This window comes from Somniosus microcephalus, chromosome 2, assembly GCF_052327205.1.
Source record: "Somniosus microcephalus isolate GS21.2 chromosome 2, FLI_Smic_1.0, whole genome shotgun sequence".
In the NCBI taxonomy this organism is placed as follows: Eukaryota; Metazoa; Chordata; class Chondrichthyes; order Squaliformes; family Somniosidae; genus Somniosus; species Somniosus microcephalus.
The window spans coordinates 41,200,660-41,222,926 of NC_140988.1; the positions used below are offsets into that span (position 1 = coordinate 41,200,660).

General features: G+C 49.0%; 1 protein-coding gene across 2 annotated transcripts in view; it reads right to left on the reverse strand.

The window, feature by feature from the left end:
- Positions 1–22,267, reverse strand: part of maml3 (mastermind-like transcriptional coactivator 3) — a 486,074-nt gene that overhangs the window by 39,837 nt on the left and 423,970 nt on the right. The window lies entirely within an intron of this gene.

Here is a 22,267-nt window from a genome sequence, read left to right on the forward strand (position 1 = left end):
GCCACTAGTACAATACCACAGATCTGCAGGCAGGTCTCCAGTATACCGCAGTCTTACTGGCTTGTTTATTACATTTAAGCATTAAGACATTATTCAGTAAACTGAAAGGCTGACATCTTAAGAGTCACAGCATTAAAAAAAAGCGCACACAGTACAAAGAGCAGTTCTCTATCAGAAGAAAGCATGCATTTGTTTCAGAGGATAATTACAGCCTTCACTTTTGACAACTGTACGTATGAATTTACAAAGACGGTGTCTCAAATATTAATATTTACATACATCACATACCAGCTTGTAGTATTATATATATTTTTTTAACATTTTGAGAGAGCTACCCCACATATCAGTTGGGGGGGAAAAAGTATATATTTTTTTAATTATGTATTTTTATATTTATTTCACCACTCCCAATTTTTTCCCTTTACCCATCTTCTCCTGAGGGTGCAGCACAGTTCCATGGACACCAGAAAACCTTACAGTTACTGTGCCCAGGTGTCAGTTCTTTGCGAGTCCAGACTATAAGGAGTGGCAGGCTATTTGACTGTGTATGCTTGCGTTGTTCCATTCTCGGGGTGTGGACATCATTAGCAAAGCTGCTTTTGTTGCTTATCCCTGAATTTCCCCGAGAAGGTGGTGCTGGGACTTCTGCTGCGATTGTTTTTTACAAACTGGACTTACTAGGCCATTTCAGAGGGCATCAGAGAGGCAAGAGAGGGTAGGGGTGGCAGTTTCCCTTCCTTAAAAAACATTAGTGAGCTAGCCGGGTTTTTAACAACAAAAACAGCTGTTTTGCTAGCTCATAAGTTACCAGATTTATTAACATCAATTTCATAACTTGTCTGGACAGGATTTGAACTCAACCTCTCGGTTGCCAGTTCAGTCCTATAACCACTACATTACCATACCTGAGGTGTTATACCAACTATTATTACCAGCGACACTAACTTATCAGCATTAGGGTGGTGGCCTTGAGATCTGAAAGCATCCATATAGGCAGTACTGGGATGGGTCTCAGGGTCTAGCAACATTTTGACGAGGATCTCAGGGTCAGTCAGCACTGGGAGAGGGTTCCAGGGTGCTGGGGGCACTGGAGAGGCTCTGGGGACACTGGGGTAAGTACTGGGATCTGGGAGAGGCGTCCTGGTATCTGGAAGCATTGGGGAGAGTGGTCCCTGGAATTAGGGAGCAATGGAATACAGTCAATAGTGGCTTGTGAGCACTGAGAAGCGCTCCCAGAATCTTTTTTTTATTCGTTCATGGGATGTGGACGTTACTGGCAAGGCCAGCATTTATTGCCCATCCCTAATTGCCCTCGAGAAGCTGGTGGTGAGCCGCATTCTTGCACCGCTGCAGTCCGTGTGGTGAAGGTACTCCCACAATGCTGTTAGGGAGGGAGTTGCAGGATTTTGATCCAGTGACGATGAAGGATCGGCGATATATTTCCAAGTCAGGATGGTGTGTGACTTGGAAGTGGTGGTGTTCCCATGCGCCTGCTGCCCTTGTGCTTCTAGCTGGAAGAGGGCGAGGGTTTGGGAGGTGCTGCCGACGAAGTCTTGGCGAGTTGGTGCAGTGCATCTTTTAGATGGTACACACTGCAGCCACAGAGCGCCGATGGTGGAGGGAGTGAATGTTTAAGGTGGTCGATGGGGTGCCAATCAAGCGGACTGCTTGTCTTGGATGGCGTTGAGCATCTTGAGTGTTGCTGGAGCTGCACTCATCCAGGCAAGTGGAGAGTATTCCATGAGACTCCTGACTTGTGCCTTGTAGATGGTGGAAAAGCTTTGGGGAGTCAGGAGATGAGACACGCGCCGCAGAATAACCAGCCTCTGACCTGTTCTTGAAGCCAGAGTATTTATGTGGCTGGTCCAGTTAAGTTTCTGGTCAATGGTGACCCCCAGGATGTTGATGCTAGGGGATTCGGTGATGGTAATGCTGTTGAATGTCAAGGGGCGGTGGTTAGACGCTCTCTTGTTGGAGATGGTCATTGTCTGGCACTTGAAAGGCATGAATGTTACTTGCCACTTAGCAGCCCAAGTCTGAATGTCGTCCAGGTCTTGCTGCATGTGGACACGGACTGCTTCATTATCTGAGAAATTGTGAATGGAACTGAACACTGCAATCATCAGCGAACATCCCCACTTCTGACCTTATGATGGAGTGAAGGGCATTGATGAAGCAGCTGAAGATGGTTGGGCCAAGGACACTGCCCCGAGGAACTCCTGCAGCGATCTCCTGGGGCTGAGATGATTGGCTTCTAACAACTACAACCATCTTCCTTTGGGCTTGGTATGACTCCAGCCAGTGGCGAGTTTAATCCACGATTTCCATTGACTTCAATTTTACTAGGGCTCCTTGATGCCACACTCAGTCAAATGCTGCCTTGATGTCAAGGGCAGTCACTCTCACCTCACCTCTGGAATTCAGCTCTTTTGTCCATGTTTCTAGCAGTGGAGAGAGCAAGCCTGGCTGAGGGAGTCCTGGGATTCAGCAGGAATAGGATGGGGTTTTGGAGCATTGAGGGGAAGAGAGAAGAATTGGAATTCCGAGGATCTGGTTGTATTGGGAGAGGAGCAGGGTCTACCAGCCTTGCGGGGAGGGGGGCCCAGGAGAATAAGCCCCAAACTGTTCTGGGCCTCTTTCAAACCTTCACACCACAACTCCTCACTGCGTTCCTGCCCATCACTCTTCTCTCTGACCATCTACAGCCCCTTTTTTGCCCACAACTTGTATTGCTACACAGATTATACACTGGCAAATTCGGCAAACTGTAGATGGACAACGTTCAGAAAAGCTGCAAACTGTACATGCTCAGAATACACAGATCTGTTTAAAAGCTCTGTCCAACAGTTGTGAGGTAAACATATTCAGTTGAAGCCCAGACTTTTGCGACACGCTGCTTTGAAGTACAAACTTTAATGATGGCATTGAAAGATATGTAAGACAGTTTAATGGGTAAATTTAAATATATTATTGTGAAATATGTAAATTTAACATTTTATTTTGCTTATAACCTTACTTTAAGTGATTGAAATTATTTTCAAGAAGCATTTCGAATAATTCAATTGATTCAAGAAATTCTGACGGCAAACTGTTAACATATTTAGATACGGTTTTCCCATTATAAATGTTGGCCTCCCATGGTTTTGCTACAGGGGTTGGTTCTGTATTTGCATCTAAATGTTGACTAAAGTAAGAATGTTTCATTTGGGTGGATGAGAAGGAATTTTATTTTGTAATAAGCCGAATATTAATTGGTTTTAATGAATAGGCTGAGTGCTGAATATTCTAATTGTTGATGTTAATTGTATTGTTTTGTAGTGTGGTAGATAATATGATTAAAAAATGGTGTTGGAAATTGCAGCGTTGCAGAAGAACAGATTAACCGTACCTGGACTTAAGAGTATCAAATACCATGAACGCTGAGAAGTGATAGTTTGTGTCTTTGTTATGAAAGCCGTGTGATTAATAATGGAGATCTGTATTATAGTGGAGGGTGCTGATAAAAGGAGTGTGATTGGGCTGACGCTGGGATATGATGTTGCGGGGACAGTGAGGCTGAGCCTGGGAGAGTTGGAGAATGTGTATCCAAGAGGCTATCTCGTATTAGCGGTACGGAGTTGACGACTGGTGGGTTTGGGTTGCAGACTATTTTGCTGCAATTTCCTAATGCTACCACTTCATTGCTGGTGGCTCTGTAGTATGCTTCCATGTTCACAGTCTAAGAGACAGCGTCATTGCTTGGTTTTTTTGCAGGAGGGACGTTGCAATCTGGGGCAAGACGCAGTGGCAAAAGAGGAAGAAACTGTTTAGACTCTTGGGCTGCTTTGGAGTGCTGTTATTAAGTGAGGCCAGGACCCTGGTGAGGTTTAAGGGCAGAAGTTATAGTACTGCGTGAGGAATCTGTACTGAACAACAACACTGGCTTTATACAGAAATGAATTCTCCCCACTCATGGGTATCTTCCCAGATATGTGCCTATGGTTTTTTTACTATATTAATTGGTAACATTTATTTAGGTTCTGTAGGAATAAGGTGAATAGGTCCAGAATTAATTTAACTGACATGGGTTGGATACACAGTTCTTCTTTGTGGTGTGGTGGAACCCATTGTTGTGTATGTACCTTTAAGAGAATAACTGGTCTCAGACTGCAGTACCGGCAGTGACCACCCCTGTATAAAAGGCGCTAGAGAGCCTCTGTTGTTTAGATTCGTTATGGACTTCCACCAGTAAACATCTGTTTGTTTTCACTCCTGCTAGTCCGTGTCTAAATCATTCACGGACTTAACACTGGCGACGAGTAAAGAAACGAACTTACCTGCAACTCAGCAGCAGCTCCGATGACGTTGTTGAAGGTCGGAGCCAGAAGAAAAAAAAAAGAAAAAAAAGAGGCCATTGAAACTCGAGAAACGGGCGTCGACCGTCAATCATCGGGTTCAAGGCTTTGCAGGAGCGACTTTCCAGAGCCAGGCTGGGTTCCTCGGTCCGTGGTTTCCCAGCTAATCGGGCTGGTGGCTGGTAGTGCTCTGATCCTTCCTGGGCTGCGGCGGGCTGAAGCTCGATCGGGTGGCCTTTCAACGGGGCCGGGCAGCGAGTCGGGAAGCAAGGAGAGAGAGAGAGAGGGTGGAGCACACAGGGCGCGGCCGGTGTTTCGAAGCCGGGCAGCGTTCGGACCTCAGAAGAGGGAGGGAAGTGTCTCAGAGGGTCCGCTCCACGACGGGAAAATAATAAAAGAAAAAGAATACGCGCAAGAAACCGTGGAAAGCAGCGCTAACAACAGCGGGGAAGAAGACAAAGCGCGGGAGGCGCCATTTTGTTAAATCGGAGAAGAAGGCAAAGCGCGGGAGGCGCCATTTTAGATTTGCAAGATGCCGAAGACTGGCTGTATCACTGCTTTTGATAATACATTAGCGGACTGGACCACGTATGTGGAAAGTGTCGAGGTATATTTCGAGGCAAACAATATAGCGGAGGGGAAAAAGGCATCGATATTGTTAAACTTAATGGGCGCTAGAACGTACGGCCTATTGTGGGATCTGATTACTCCAGCCAAACCGAAGGCGAAGAGTTTTAATGAAATTGTTGCTGTTCTACAGGAGCACTTAAACCCTGCACCGCTGTTGATAGCAGAAAGATTTAAATTCCACAGGAGAACCCAGCACAAAGATGAGAGCAATGCTGAGTATCTTACGGAACTACGCAAGCTATCAAAGCACTGCCAGTTCAGAGCAGGACTGGCAGATACCCTACGGGACAAATTTGTCTGTGGACTCCTGAGTGAAGGAACACAGAAGAAGTTACTCGCAGAAAAAGAGCCGACGCTAGATAAGGCTTTCAGCGTGGCAGTATCGTATGAAGCAGCAGCCAGGGGAGCTGCAGAAATTCAACAAAAACTACAGGAATACGGCACCCACGAAATGACATGGGGATTTGCAAAATGTTATCGCTGCGGCAGAACTAACCATGACCAGAAGGACTGCTGGTCCAAAGACAAAATATGCAGACAATGCGGGAAGATTGGACACATTGCACGAGTTTGTAGGTCTGGGAAGAAGACCAGCGACAACAAAAAGGCTACTAAGGAACCGTACAAGAAAGTACAAAAGATGACGGACAGTAGTTCCGAAGACCAGATGAGCGATAGTGAATCCGAGAACAGGAGATTAAGCTGTCTCAAACTTCACAATGTAATCGCAAAAGAGGATCACCGAACCATTTGGGTTACCCTCACGATAGCAGGGTCCCAAGTTAAAATGGAATTGGATACAGGATCAGCGCTAACCGTCATGAATCGACGAGACTATGAGCGGCTATTTTCACACATACCCTTGAGAGAGACATCCATCGTCTTGACGACGTATACGGGGCAAAAAGTATACCCCAGAGGAAAAATAAGGGTGCCTGTTGAATACAATGGCAAGAAAATACGGAAATTGTATCTCTACATACTGCCAAATGGTGGACCACCGTTATTGGGATGGGAATGGATCAGGAAGATAAACTTAGATTGGCATTCCATTCATGCAATGACGGTGGACGGTAAAAAAGATGAAGACGTCACTCCTGGACGATTGTCAACAATCTTAGCTAACGCCAAAGAGGTATTTCAACAAGAGCTGGGCACGCTTAAAGGCGTAACCGCCTCGTTAAAAATAGAAGAGAATGCAGTTCCCAAGTTTTTCAAAGCGAGACCGGTACCATATGCAATTCGTCCAGCTGTCGAGGCAGAGCTGGAGAATCTGGAGAAGGCGGGCGTGTTGTCTAAGGTCGACTGGAGCGAGTGGGCGACACCCATCGTTCCTGTCATGAAGAAAACGTTAAGCAATAAGTCCGGAGAGCCAAGGAAGATTCGCATCTGTGGGGATTTCAAGGTGACGGTGAACCCTGTCCTTCACACAGTACAATATCCTCTTCCAAGGGTAGAAGACATCTTCGCCTCACTGTCTGGAGGGAAGCGTTTTACAAAAATTGACCTAGCACAAGCATATTTGCAGATGGAGGTTGAAGAGTCCTCTAGGAAGTATCTCACGATAAACACTCACAAAGGTCTTTACCAGTATCATCGATTGGTATTCGGAGTAGCATCGGCTCCGGCGATATGGCAAAGAGCGATGGAACAAGTCCTGCAAGGGATTCCGGGGACTCAGTGTTACTTGGACGACATCCTTGTAACAGGTGAAGATGACAGTGAACACCTTAACAACCTAGAACAGGTGCTCACTAGACTACGGGAACATGGGCTGCGAGCCAACCGCCCCAAGTGCGAATTTTTTAAGAAACAGATATCGTATTGTGGCCACATGATTGATGAAGAGGGGTTACATAAGTCCCCTGACAAAATTGAAGTGGTTGTTAAGGCCCCAGCGCCTGAAAATGTGTCGCAACTGAGGTCATTCCTCGGGTTGGTGAATTACTATCATAAGTTTTTGCCGAATTTGTCGACAATTCTGCATCCACTGAATGCCCTGCTACGAACGGGGGTAGCATGGAAATGGAGCGATGATTGTAAATGTGCTTTTCAGAAGAGTAAGGACTTAATCACTTCAAAGGAAGTATTGGCTCACTACAACCCAGCACTGCCAATCAGGCTGGCGTGTGATGCGTCTCCCTACGGCATTGGGGCGGTACTGTCACATAAATTCCTTGATGGTTTGGAGAGGCCGATAGCTTTTGCGTCACGTTCGTTAACTTCTGCCGAGCGTAACTACGCCCAAATTGACAGAGAGGCCCTCAGCCTAGTGTGGGGGGTGAAGAAGTTCAATCACTATCTGCACGGTCAAAAATTTACTCTACTAACTGATCATCAACCTCTTGTCTCCATTTTCAACCCTCAGAAGGGCGTACCGATAATGACAGCACAACGGCTGCAGAGATGGTCCCTTTTCCTAGGGGCACACCAATATGACATCGAGTACAGGGGAACTAAACAGCATGGAAATGCTGATGGATTGTCATGTCTACCGTTGCCGACGGTGGAAGAAGAAGACCTTGCAGTGGATCCAATGGAGTTATTCCACTCGACCATAGTCGAATGTCTCCCTGTGACGAATGCAAACATAGAAAAGGAAACACGGAATGACCCGACACTATCACGGGTCTATGATTTAACGGTGAAGGGATGGCCAGCACATGGCGAACCACTGCTGCCAGCATTTTCGTCAAGAAGAGAACAGCTGTCAGTGTGCAGAGGAACCTTGATGTGTGGATCCAGAGTAGTAATTCCACCTAACTTGACGGATAGAGTGCTCAATGAGCTTCATGAGGGTCATCTGGGTGGGGTAAAAATGAAGAGCTTAGCCAGAGCGTTTGTGTGGTGGCCGGGAATCGATAGAGAAATCGAAGAGATGACCAAGAGCTGTGCAGGATGCCAGAAGGTCCAAAACGCCCCACCACAAGCTCCTCTGCATCCATGGGAGTGGCCCTCATCTCCATGGCAAAGGGTGCACATTGATTTTGCTGGTCCCTTCATGGACTCGATGTTTTTAATTGCGGTGGATGCACATTCAAGTGGCCAGAGGTAATAAAAATGTCCTCAACCACCACGGAAAAAACTATCGCAGTTTTACGAACCATATTCGCCAGGAATGGGCTGCCTGAACAGATTTGCTCTGACAATGGACCACAGTTTGTGTCTGAAGAGTTCCGGAGGTTTTTAAAGAACAATGGTGTTAAGCATTACACATCTGCCCCATATCATCCAGCCACTAATGGATTGGCCGAGAGGTTTGTCCAAACATTCAAGAAGGCTATCAAGGCAATGTGTAATGAAGATATACCCCTACAACACAAGGTGGACAACTTCTTGTTTGCCTACCGGAATGCGACACATGCGGTTACCAACCAAACTCCAGCCATGATGTTCTTCAATCGAAGACTATGATGCCGCTTGGATTTGGTTAAGCCAAACGTCCGAAGAGATGTGGAGAACAGGCAGTTTCAGAATATGAATGAAAGGCCGACCAGGAGTTTTAAGATAGGTCAACCAGTTTTGGCCCGGGACTACCGCACTGAGAAATGGCAGCCAGGAACGATTTGTACACGACAAAGACCTCTCATGTATACCGTGGACGTTGGGGAGAGCATTGTAAGACGCCATGCTGACCAGATTCTAGAGTCACTGGAAAATGTCAACTCCACACCACGATCTGATACACCTGGTAATGAAATCGACGTTCCAATTGCAGCTACCGCAGAACCGGTAATATTGGAAGCAGATGAACCAAACAACGACATTGATTCCGACTCAACATTGCCAGAAGAACCTGATACTCCAAAGAGGCGTTATCCAGACAGAATTAGGAAGCCTCCTCAAAGACTGAACTTATAATTGCTTAAACTTAACCAATGTATCTAGCAACAGTAATTGTGATTGTAATTCGTTATCATTAGTTGTTAAATGAATGTTATGTACTGTTTATCTAAAAGGGGAGGAATTGTTGTGTATGTACCTTTAAGAGAATAACTGGTCTCAGACTGCAGTACCGGCAGTGACCACCCCTGTATAAAAGGCGCTAGAGAGCCTCTGTTGCTTAGATTCGTTATGGACTTCCACCAGTAAACATCTGTTTGTTTTCACTCCTGCTAGTCCGTGTCTAAATCATTCACGGACTTAACACCCATGGTCAATTAGAGTTCAGAGAGGGAGCTGGGAGGACCAGGGTCATGTGTCAGAAACAGCCCATCACAAGTAAGTAAAAGAAATTATAATATATTTGATTATATTTACGAATGGCACAACATGATAGAAGTGTATGCCTGAAAGCATGATATAAAATAAATGTTAAATGTGCAATAAGTGTGGGCTTTACGCAAAACTTTATATATATATATAGGCCTAGAAATTCAGTTGTTTGCGCCAGCCGCTAGCGCCTTAGGAGGAGGAGATGTGGGGCGCTAGGCGGCTAGCGGCCGGGCGCAGCGCGATCTGTGCCTCTCCCCAACTTCAGTAAAGATTTAGCGGCGGCGCAAAGCCTTTGCGCGTGCTCAGCTGCGCGCGCAGATCCTGACGTCATTTCATCATGCAATGCCCTTTGTTCGCCCCACACCGGAAATTCAGTGGCGCCGGCCTATTGTGCGCCTGGCGCCCCTAGCGACTGGTAGAGGGGAACGGTTCTCAGTCGCTGCGGGGCGCGGGGGGCGCAAATTAAAGGGCACTCCTCCTGCAGTAGAAAAGGCAGCCATTTTGCAACACTCCTTCTTTGTGAGAGACGGATCTTTGCAGAGAGACAAAGGTAGAGAGCTTTCTGGTTTGGCTCAACACTCGCACAGGTACTTGTGGCTTCAGGCCAAAGCTTTCCACTTGTCTTTAACTTCAGAGCCATAGCATTGATTGGAAACATATAATGGGGGCTGCAATGGGTGCAAACGTTGGCCTTCTCCATTGCATTCAAAGGGCTCACAGACGCCGTGAGAGAGTGGCAGTCATGGCCAGATGGAGAGGGGGCAACAGGCGTCGGCAAAGGAGGCCTTACCCACCCAGGGTATACCGCCAGCAGTTCTCATATCTGAACATGTCTGACGAGCAGTGTGTTCGGAGGCTGCGATTCCGAAGGGCGGTGGTCACTGAGATCTGCCACCTGCTTCGCGGAGATCTGCAGCCACATCTGAGGAGCAGGACGTCTCTGTCGGTGGCAGTGAAGGTGACGGTGTCTCTCAACTTCTATGCCACCGGCTCCTTCCAATCCACTACTGGGGACATTTCCAACATCTCCCAGTTTGCCGTGCATTGCTGCATCCGCCAGGTGACCAATGCCCTTTTCAGAAGGAGACGTCAGTTCATCTCCTTCTCCATGGCCCTTGTCAAGCAGCAACAGCGTGCAATGGGCTTTGCAGCATTAGCAGGCTTCCCCATGGTGCAGGGCGCCATTGACTGCACGCATGTGGCTTTGCGGGCCCCTCTGGAGAATGCCGAGGATTACCGCAACCGGAAGGGCTACCATTCGCTCAACGTGCAGTTGGTGTGTGACCACAGGCAGCTCATCCTAGCTGTCAATGCCCGCTTTCCAGGCAGCAGCCACGATGCCTTCATCCTGCGCCAGACTTCTGTGGCAGACATGTTCCAGGCCCAGCCTCACCCACGAGGATGGCTTCTCGGGGACAAAGGCTATCCTTTGTGCACCTGGCTGATGACCCCGCTCCGTGCGCCCAGCACCCCTGCTGAAGAGGGATACAATGACAGCCATCAAGCAACCAGGAACATCATTGAGCAAACAATCGGCGTCCTGAAGCAACGGTTCCGCTGTCTGGATCGTTCCGGAGGAGCCCTACAGTATTCGCCTGAGCGAGTCTCCCATTTCGTGGTCGTGTGCTGCATGCTGCACAACCTGGCTATCCGCAGGACTCAGCCACTGCCACCAGACATTGGAGGACCACCAGAGGAGGAGGAGGAGGAGGAGGAGGAGGACCAGCACAGGAGGGAGGCAGAAAGTGCAAGTGCCGCCCGTCGGCGGCTTATTGAACGTCGGTTCTAGGCCCCCTCTCAGGGAATGGCTTGTGCCTGGCACAAGAAGAATGTAGCCGCTCCACAAGCCCTCAGCCGAGCAGGGCAACCAGGACTTCCAAAAGAAAGCATGGACAGTGCGATTTAAGAACATTTATTTCTTTGAAACCTCTGCCCTTCCCACATTACAAACTAATGGAGAGAAGCCCCCCCAAAAAACACAAATCGACCAGTCTCGGCCTTTCAAAAAACACAATTACACCAGTCTCGGCCTTTCAAAAAAACAAATCCACCCTCCCCCTTTAAGAGCTCACCGGCGCCAGAGTGTCTGCCGTCAATCAGCAGCTCGCCGAACCTGCACTGCGCCCGCCCTCGGGGGTTTCGCCCCGGGCCGCCAGCTTAGCGCCTAATGATAGTCGTGCATCGCCTGTTTTAGCGCAGCAGCAACCTCTTGGGGCGATGCCATTGAATATCGGCGAAGGTGGCGCGAAGTTGTGCCGGGCGCAAACTTTAGCGGCCGTCCGGCTGTAGCGCCCCAAACATGGCTATACTGAATTTCTAGGCCATATATTGGTAGGAAGAATGAGGAACGGCAATAAAAACAAAAGTGTACAATCCTAAAGGGTGTGCATGAACAGAGAAGCCTGGGGGTATATTTGCACAAATCATTGAAGGTGGCAGGGCAGGTTGAGAAAGTGGTTAAAAAAGCATACAGGATACTGGGCTTCATAAATAGAGGCATAGGGTACAAAAGCAACGAAGTTATGACGAACCTTTATAAAACCCTGGTTCAGCCTCAACTGGAGTATTGTGTCCAATTCTGGGCACTGCACTTTAGGAAGGATGTGAAGGTCTTAGAGACGGTGCAGAAAAGATTTACAAGAATGGTTCCAGGGATGAGGGGTTTCAGTTATGTGGATAGACTAGAGAAGCTGCAGTTGTTCTCCTTAGAGCAGAGAAGGTTGAGATGAGATTTGATAGAGGTGTTCAAAATCATGATGGGTCTAGACAGAGTAGAGAGATAGAAACTGTTCCCATTGGCGGAAGGGTCGAGAACCAGAGGACACAGATTTAAGGTGATTGGCAGAAGAACCAATGGCAACGTGAGGAAAAACCTTTTTACGCAGCGAGTGGTTAGGATCTGGAACGCACTGCCTGAAAGGGTGGTGGAGGCAGACTCAATCGTGGCTTTCAAAAGGGAATTGGATAAGTACCTGAAGGAAAAAAATTTGCAGGGTTACGAGGAAAGAGCAGGGGAGTGGTACTAGCTGAATTGCTCTTGCAGGGAACTGGCACGGACCTGACAGGCCGAATGGCCTCCTTCTGTGCTGTAACCATTCTATGATATAATAGTGTAGCATGTGTACGTCTGCACATGTGCAGGGAAGAGGGAGAGATGAAGGCACCAAAGCCAAGCCCCACCTTATCGCCTCCTGATATTCAAGTGGTGGTCAGCCGCAAGAACTATGGCTGATATTTTTTCTATTCAGAGGCCAGGGGACATTAAGGCCCTGGCTGAGAAACTGGTTGTGGCTCATTTTCGAGCACAGTCCAGCGGCGCGCAGAGCCAACTGAGAGGCCCGAGGCTCACCGGAAATTGTGTCTGAGGCCTCACCTCATTTACATTATTTGGATGAGCTGTTGTAACTCCACAGGCAGATCGTCCATTTTACATTGTTGAATATCCTCGCCGGCAACGGCCCTAAGTTTAGATCCCACGAGAAGGAGGTAGATTGGCAAGGGGGCTGGGGGGGTGGTGGTGTGTGAGCCGATCGCGGGTACTGTGGAGTCGAGTGATAGACCCCTGCTCTTCCTGGCTCCACAGCAACGTTATTTGTTTGTAAAAAACTTAACTTTTGGGGACGGTCGCTGCTTAGTTTAGAATCCCGAGCAGAGCAGGCTCGGCTCATGCTCCACCCTGTAATATTCAATTTAGCAGGGAAGTGTTAGACCCCTCAGTATTTTTTCTATTCGTTCGTGGGATGTGGGCGTCGCTGGCAAGGCCAGCATTTATTGCCCATCCCTAATTGCCCTTGAGAAGGTGGTGGTGAGCCGCCTTCTTGAACTGCTGCAGTCCGTGTGGTGAAGGTACTCCCACAGTGCTGTTAGGGAGGGAGTTCCAGGATTTTGACCCAGCGACAATGAAGGATCGGTGATATACTTCTAAGTCACATATGTAAGGGGCCATGTGGTAAACCACTTTTATCGTTCACTATCGTTACACTATGGTTATCACTGTTATATCGTTACACTGTGGTTATCACTGTTTACACTGTTGTATCACTACACGAGGTTGCCTCTTGTCACGCTGTTATACCTGGGCTGACCACTGCTGACTCCGCCCATGGCTCCACCTACTTGCCCAGGTATAAAGGTGGTCGACTGGCTGGTATTCCTCCTTGTTGGATCCGATCACCCACGAGGGTGGGCTCTGTTATTTAGCCAATAAAAACCTATAGTTATTTTCTTAACTCGTCGCTTTTCATTGGATGAATTGATAGGTATATCAATTTTATTGGCTAAATTTTAAAAATGTCTAACGAACCGTCAGACCAGTCAGACGCCCAGCTACAACAGCCACAGCAGCCGGCCTGGCTGCGAGCCCTCCGACCGCCGTACCTGGATCTAAACCCACAGGCAGCAAACTCAGCCCTCGACTTCAAACACTGGCTGAGCTGTTTCGAATCCTACCTGGGAGAATCCGGCGTGCCTCAGAGATCCAAACTAAGAGTGCTGACCGCCCAAGTGAGCCCTAAAGTATTCGCACTCATACAGGACCTTACTACATACGAGGCCGCCATCAACCTGCTGAAACAGCAGTACCGGAGCCCGGTAAATTCTATGTATGCCAGACACCTCCTAAGATCCCGCCCGCAACAGCCAGGAGAGTCTGTAGATGAATTTTTACAGGCGCTACAAACACTCGGCAGGGACTGTGACTTTAAAGCGGTAACGGCTGCAGAAAATACTGAAGAGAATATCCGCGATGCCTTCGTGAAAGGCCTTCAGTCCGACTACTCACGGCAAAGACTGCTCGAATCAAAGGACCTCGACCTGAACACAGCTGCAGCCCTCGCCCGCTCCCTGGAAGTGGCCCATCGGGACCTCGAGGCGTATTCCAGGTACTGTACTGTGCGACCCTGGGACTCCGGCCCGACCCCGGCCGCAATACCCCTCGCAACGCCGCCTCCGGGACCTACTTCAGCGTCGGCGTCCCAGAACCGATCGGGACCGCCACCCCCGGTACCGGCTGCAACATCGGACCCCCGCGATCGGGCCGCCGGCTGCTTCTTCTGTGGCCAGGCGAAACACCCGAGGACGCGCTGCCCTGCGAGAAACGCGACTTGCTCCCATTGCCAGAAGAAAGGCCACTTCGCTAAGGCCTGCAGGGGGAGAGCCACAGACGCCAGCAGTGCCTCATGCGAATTGTGGGGGCGGCCATCTTTCATCCAGGCCACAGATGCCAGTATCCCCTCGTGTGAGTCGTGGGGCGGCCATCTTTGATCAAGGCAACCGACACCAGCAATGCCTCATGTGAGTTGTGGGGGCAGCCATCTTATTTAGCCTCGTGGGCGCCGCCATTTTGTCCACCACAGTCGACCGCCACCTTGTCGCCAGACCCGACCACCGCCTCACCCGCAGACTACAGCAGCTCGCTCAGCCATACACTAGCCTCCGTCACACTGGACCAAGCTCGCCCGCATCACCTGTCCAAGTCCATGATGGACATCAAAGTAAACGGCCACGCCACGACCTGCCTGTTCGACAGCGGAAGCACGGAGAGTTTCATACATCCAGACACAGTGAGCCACTACTCCCTCACTGTCCGGCCAACGCGCAACTGGATCTCGATGGCATCGAGGTCCCATTCTACAGACATCAGCGGCTACTGTATTGTGACCCTGTCGGTTAGGGGCACGGAGTATAAAAATTTTAAACTCCTCGTCCCGCCCCAGCTCTGCGCTGCCGTCCTACTAGGGCTGGACTTCCAATCCCACCTGCAAAGTGTCACTTTGGCATACGGGGGACCCCTCCCCCCACTCACAGTCGACAACCAGCAGCCTTTAAACCGCCCACCGCATACCACCTGCGGCCTATCCACCCTCAAGGTCCCGCCCCCCTCCCTGTTCGCTAACCTCACCCGCGACTGTAAACCCGTCGCCACCAAGAGCAGGCGGTACAGCGCCGGGGACAGAGCTTTTATTAGCTGTGAGGCGCAGCGTCTCCTGAAGGAGGGCATCATCGAGAGGAGCAACAGCCCCTGGCGTGCCCAGGTCGTAGTCGTTAAGACCGGCGATAAAAACCGCCTAGTCATCGACTGCAGCTAAACCATAAACCGGTACACCCAGCTGGACGCATACCCCCTTCCCCGCATATCTGATATGGTCAATCAGATTGCGCAGTACCGGGTATTCTCCACCATCGACCTTAAGTCGGCCTATCACCAACTCCCTATCCGCCCTGAGGACCGCCAGTATACAGCCTTCGAGGCGAACGGCCGCCTCTACCACTTCCTTAGGGTTCCCTTCGGCGTCACCAACGGGGTTTCGGTCTTCCAAAGGGAGATGGACCGGATGGTTGACCAGAACGGGCTGCACGCCACGTTCCCCTATCTAGATAACGTCACCATCTGCGGCCGCGACCGGCAGGACCACGATGTTAATCTGGAAAGATTCCTCCGTACGGCCCAATGGCGGAACCTCACCTACAATAAGGAGAAATGTGTGTTTAACACCTCGCGCCTTGCCATCCTCGGCTGCGTAGTAGAGAACGGAGTCATCGGCCCCGACCCCGAAAGAATGCGCCCCCTCATGGAGCTTCCCCTCCCCCACTGTCCAAAGGCGCTGAAGAGAACCCTGGGGCTCTTCGCCTACTATGCCCAATGGGTGCCAAATTATGCGGACAAAGCCAGACCCCTCATGAAGTCCACCTCCTTCCCCCTGATGGCAGAAGCGTGCGCAGCCTTCTCCCTCATTAAGGGGGACATTGCTAAGGCCACAATGCACGCGGTGGATGAGTCTATCCCTTTCCAAGTGGAGAGCGATGCATCCGACTTCGCCCTAGCCGCAACCCTCAACCAGGAGGGGAGACCGGTGGCCTTCTTCTCAAGGACCCTCCAGGGCCCTGAGATCCGACACTCTTCGGTCGAGAAGGAGGCCCAGGCGATCGTGGAGGCTGTACGACGCTGGAGGCATTACCTGGCAGGCAAACAATTTACCCTCCTCACCGACCAGCGTTCGGTCGCTTTTATGTTTAATAACAAGCTGAGGGGCAAAATCAAGAACGACAAGATCTTGAGGTGGAGAATCGAGCGCTCCACCTATGATTATGATATCTTGTACCGGCCTGGTAAACTGAACGAACCCCCAGATGCTCTATCACGAAGTACATGCGCCAACGTGCAAATTGATAGACTGCAGACCCTCCACAACGACCTCTGCCACCCCGGGGTCACCAGACTTTACCACTTCATTAAGGCCCGCAACCTGCCCTACTCCATCGAGGAGGTCAGGACCATGACCAGGAACTGCCAAACCTGTGCCGAATGCAAACCGCATTTCTTTAGGCCGGACAGAGCAAGCCTGATCAAGGCCACCTGCCCCTTCGAGCGCTTGAGCATCGATTTTAAGGGGCCCCTCCCGTCCTCTGACCGTAATGTGTACTTCCTCAACATCATTGATGAGTACTCCCGTTTCCCCTTTGCCTTCCCCTGCCCAGACATGACCAGCACCATGGTCATCAAATGCCTGAACGACCTCTTCGCCTTGTTCGGGTTCCCGAACTATATACATAGCGACCGGGGCTCCTCCTTCATGAGCGAGGAACTTCGCCAGTTCCTATTAGCGAGAGGTATCGCTGCAAGCAGGACCACCAGCTACAACCCCCGAGGGAACGGCCAGGTGGAAAGAGAGAACGCGACTGTCTGGAAGGCCGTTCTCTTAGCCTTAAAGTCTAAGGGCCTCCCAACCTCTCGCTGGCAGGAAGTCCTCCCGGCAGCGCTGCATTCCATCCGGTCACTGCTTTGCACTGCCATTAACGCCACCCCCCATGAACGAATGTTTGTTTTCCCCAGGAAATCGACTACGGGAACCACGCTGCCAACTTGGCTGACTTCTCCGGGGCCCGTCTTACTGCGAAAGCACGTGAGGGCCCATAAAACGGACCCCCTGGTCGAGAGGGTGGTCCTCCTGCACGCCAACCCCCAGTACGCCTACGTGGCATACCCAGACGGGCGGGAGGACACAGTCTCCTTACGAGACCTTGCACCCTCGGGCACCCCTGAGACACCACCGTTACCCCCCACCACCCCCCCAAATCCAGCCCAGGTAGACGGCATGCCGGAACCCCACGAGCCTTCGTCAACCAGGCAGACACCAGCATTAACACCGGAGACTGCAACACCGCCGCCGCGCCGATCAGAAAGACTTACGAGGCCTCCGGACAGACTGACATACCCGAACTGGTAGTACACTTCACCCCGCCGGACTCAAATCTAAACAAGGGGTGAATGTGGTAAACCACTTTTATCGTTCACTATCGTTACACTATGGTTATCACTGTTATATCGTTACACTATGGTTATCACTGTTTACACTGTTGTATCACTACACGAGGTCGCCTCTTGTCACGCTGTTATACCTGGGCTGACCACTGCTGACTCCGCCCATGGCTCCACCTACTTGCCCAGGTATAAAGGTGGTCGACTGGCTGGTATTCCTCCTTGTTGGATCCGATCACCCACGAGGGTGGGCTCTGTTGTTTAGCCAATAAAAACCTATAGTTACTTTCTTAACTCGTCGCTTTTCATTGGATGAATTGATAGGTATATCAGGCCAAATTTCCATTTTAGGTGGCCGCAGGGACGCATGAAAAATGGCCCAACCCAATATCAGATCAGACGACTTTCAGGCGTCCTTGGGGGCGCAGGACATTTGTTGGTCCCTCAAATTGTCCCTCATTGTGCCCGAGGTCCAATTTCTACCCCCATATCTTTAGCTTATTCAGAGAACACCACGAATTTAGTAGAAATTTGCATAATGATAAACTGATTGTTGAGGAAATTACAGTTTGAAGGCAGAAGCAAATGTGTACTTTAAAAGCTGCAAAAAAAGACACTCAGTACTAAGAGGGTTACGGCCCCGAGACATGAACTGGTAAATCCTTCTTGCTGTCGTACACTTGCACGAGGCTCCGGTACATGAGTGCTGAAGACTGAACAGTTACTGCAAATGGCTAATGATTGGCAACCGCCCTGCAGTCAATTAGAATATCATCAATCTACTCGTGACACTTTCTCATTCTCTGCCTTTCCCCTCCCCACGCCGACATGCAGGGACATCACTGATGGAACTGTATCAGTTATGTCAGCTGCGCATTTGGAACCCATGAGATTACCATGGCAACATCATCTTATCCTAATGGCTACTGGAGAGCTTTACAGAAGATCAGGTGTGATGGCTTTCCTCCACGCGAGGATTGCCAGAATTTTCTAGCTAGCTGTTGGAATTCTGTCCATGAAGCGGGGCGGGGGGGAGGGGGGGGGGCGGAAGGAAGAAAGAATTATTCATTCGCAGTTACTTTAAAAATATGCACAGATACGCTGGAGAATTTTTTCTTTCAGTTTGTATCAGTAATTGTACTGGTAAAATTTCTGCAGTTTTTTTTTTAAACCAGCCTGTTCCCCTGGAGCTGACGTGTAAATGCTCATCAGCAGGAAGATCCAGAGAGGGTATCAAAAAAAAAACACAGCAAGGCACCCAGCGCTGGCTCGAAGAGAAAATGAGTAGGTCCTGTACAAAACACCCTGCTGTAGGGTTCAGCCTCTCTGGAGCCTGGCCAATAGGAGGGGCACTCGCGATGGACTGAGATGGACCATTTCCTTGCCAGCTCCACCTCTTCCTCCCTCTGCTGTCAAACCCTCATCAGACATGGGCTCAAGTGTCAAACCACTAACCACACAAGTGTGAAGTGAAATTAACCACTTTACTGTCGCAAAGACAAACAACGGCCAAGCTATTTTATGGGGTATTATTTATTCTAAAAAATCTTGAAACCCCAGTGCAACTCTGGTCATTGAAAAATAAAACTTTCCCCCCCCGTTTGGCTCATATGAAACCAGATGTAAATTGATATATATATATATGTACAGATATAGATGTCTTTTGTAAAATAAAAAGACAGAGGGGTCGATTTTAACTCTACCCAGTTGGCAGAAACCGGGCGGATGGGCCGTCAACAAAAAGGCTACTTACCCGCTCGGAACTGAACCCTTTCCCGTCCTTTCTGATTTTAACATGAGGGCTGTTCAACTGCCCATCTAAAGCAGGTTGGGTGGGGGCGGGCTCCTGAATTGATGTAAATCGGGATCCTATTATGTCAATGGAACCCTGATGGCATCTTAACCGGGGGCCTGAGCAGGGAAGTCACAGCTTTCCCACAGGCTGAAGCAGGTCTGCAGGCAGAAGAGGCCCTCCAGGGTAAGTGCAAAACTTTCCTTTGTGGAGCCGGGAGTTTGCTTTGTGGAGCCAGGAGGAGCAGGAGTGCTCCTCTGGGCCCCACAAAGGAAGATCACAGCCTACCCAGCCCCAGAACTGCTCCTTTCCTCCCTGAAACTGCCTGCTTGCTAATTACCTGCAAGGCGCGAGGTTGCCAAGGGCCGCCCGATCGTTCCTCGCTGGCAGCTAATCTTCTCCCTCTTCCTACCCACTCTGGGCAAGAAGTAGACCGGGAGCATTTAAATGGGGCCACAAGAACTAGGAGTTAAAATAAACTTGGGCCAGCGAATGCATTCCCAGCCCCTCTTCCACCCAAAATTGCTCAGGATTCAGAGTGTTGCTAGCACTAAAGACTGAAGGTGAACTACATTTACCAACATCTGTTTGAGATGAGTGTTCAAGGAAAAGCAGTCACAAGGGACAGGAACAACACTGCATTAACTTTTCTTTTATAAATGTAAGTGTCACATTAGGTATAGAAAAACCCAGTAGAAACACAGTTCTAATGAAAGGTCTATTTCTCTTTTCAAATGATTTTTAAAAATTCTCTCTCGGGATATGGGCGTCACTAGCAAGGCCAGCATCCGTTGCCCATCCCTAGTTGCCTGGCAGTTTGATACAATTGAGTGGCTCGCTAGACCACTTCAGAGAGCAGTTAAGAGTCAAGCCACGTTGGAGCGGGACTACAGTAACATAAAGCCAGACAGTAACATAAAGCCAGACAGTAGGTTTCTTTCCCTGACAGACCTGTTGCGTATTTGCAACATTTTCTGTTTTTTTTTCCAGATTTCCAGCGTTTGCAATTTTTCCCTCTTTTAGTTAGAAAAGCAGAAAACTTTTCCAATGGTGAGGGAATACTAAAAAAAAATACTTTTTAAAACCAATTTTATAATATTTGATTAGGCATTTTTCAGCCTTCTGGACTCAACATCGAGTTCAGCAATTTCAGACCATATCCTCTGCCCCTATCATTTTCTCTCTCTCTCACATGGCAGCTGTTGATCATTCTGCCATTGCCATTTATACTTCATCCAGAGTCATCTTTTGTTTCTTAACTTGTCCCATTACCATCTCCTTTTGCCTTGCACCATCATCCCTTTTGTCTCTTAATCTCTCCTGCCTTCCATCATATCACAGACCTTCCCTTTTGTTCTTTCCTCCCCTCCCCCCTTTCCCTGCCCCTGCACTTGATTAAAAACCTGTTCCATCTCCAACTTTTCCCAGTTCTGATGAAGGGTCATCGACCTGAAACGTTAACTCTGTAATAACAACAGAAAATGCTGGAAATACTCAGCAGGCCAGGCAGCATCCGTGGAGAGAGAAACAGAGTTAACGTTTTTTCTCTCTCCACAGATGCTGCCTGACCTGCTGAATATTTCCAGTATTTTCTGTTTTTATTTCAGATTTCCAGCATCTGCTTTTTAAAAAATATTTGAACTTAGAGGTACCCACTCCTAAAGTCGCATTCGTTATTCCTCCATCACACCCTCCCTGTTCTCCAATTTCTCCTCCAACCTTAGCTGGGGCAGTTGAGCACAAGAATTGGCCTTTGAATACAATTACAATTATCTCAGCATTCCTGGCATAAAGAGAAAAAATCAGCCGGAACTCTCACCCTTGATGAATATCCAGTGACCCTTGCTGAAAAATGCAAATGTGTGGACATCAGGCCAGATCGAGGGATCAGGTTTACTTGTGATGTGCACCGTGGAATAGGCTACCAACACTCACAACCGCTTGTGTAGTCACATACATGAAGAATGGCCACACAGATAAGATACCAGAGATTTGTCACCTTTAGTGAAACACTGGGCTGGATTTTCTCAATGGGAAGCTGATGGAGGCGGGACTGCTGCTTGTTGGCTTTCAATCCCGCCTCCATCAGCTTCTGGCCAACCAGCTTGTTAAGCCCGCCCAGCAGGCCAATTAGGAGGAAGCCAGTGACAGAGCACGTCAACGTATGACGTGCCATCTGTCAAGAACTTTTGAAACTTTTGAAAGAAGCAATGTCATCGTTCGACAGCTCTGTGAAGCTGTCGGTACCCGCCTCCTCAGGGCTGACAAAATCCAGCCCATTATTCCCAGAATGAGTTGCTGTCTTCACTGACCAATGGTGAGAAAATTGGATGGACCGGGGGTGTGGGAGGAGGAGGTTGCATATTTAGAAAGAAAAGAAAGACTTGCATTTATATAGCAGCTTTCACGACCACCGGACGTCTCAAAGTGCATTACAGCCAATGAAGTACTTTTGAAGTGTACTCACCGTTGTAATGTGGGAAACACGGCAGCCAATTTGCGCTCATTTAGGGCCAAAGTTTACATCTCTTGGGGTGCAAAGAAAGACATAGAAGATGGAACTCATCATTGGTGAAAGCACCAAACTGGTAATAGTGAATTGTCAGCCCGTTTTACACTGCGGCCAATTTTATGTTTCCGCAACAGAAAAGAAAATCAGATGCCATGTAAAATGGGCTGCCGACTCGCTATCGCCCGCCTCGTGCTTTCGTCGAAGATCAATTTCACCCTCATATTCTTACACCACCTCTATTTTGAGTCACGATGCAACGATTGCAAACTTCAGAATTATCTATGAAGATCACAATACCCAATCAAAATCATGTTAATGATGTAAATCCTTCACTTGTGTAATGGTTGTGGTGACAGACATCTCTGCAAATTAAGTATAAAGATGTCCCAGGAGGAGGGAAAGAAAAGCTACTCAGCAGAAGAGGGAACTGACAGCACATTGGTAGCAACATTCAAGAAGTTGAGTAACTGAGTGTACGATAAAACCACCTAAAGTGAATGTCATCTATTAATGGCATTTTAATACAA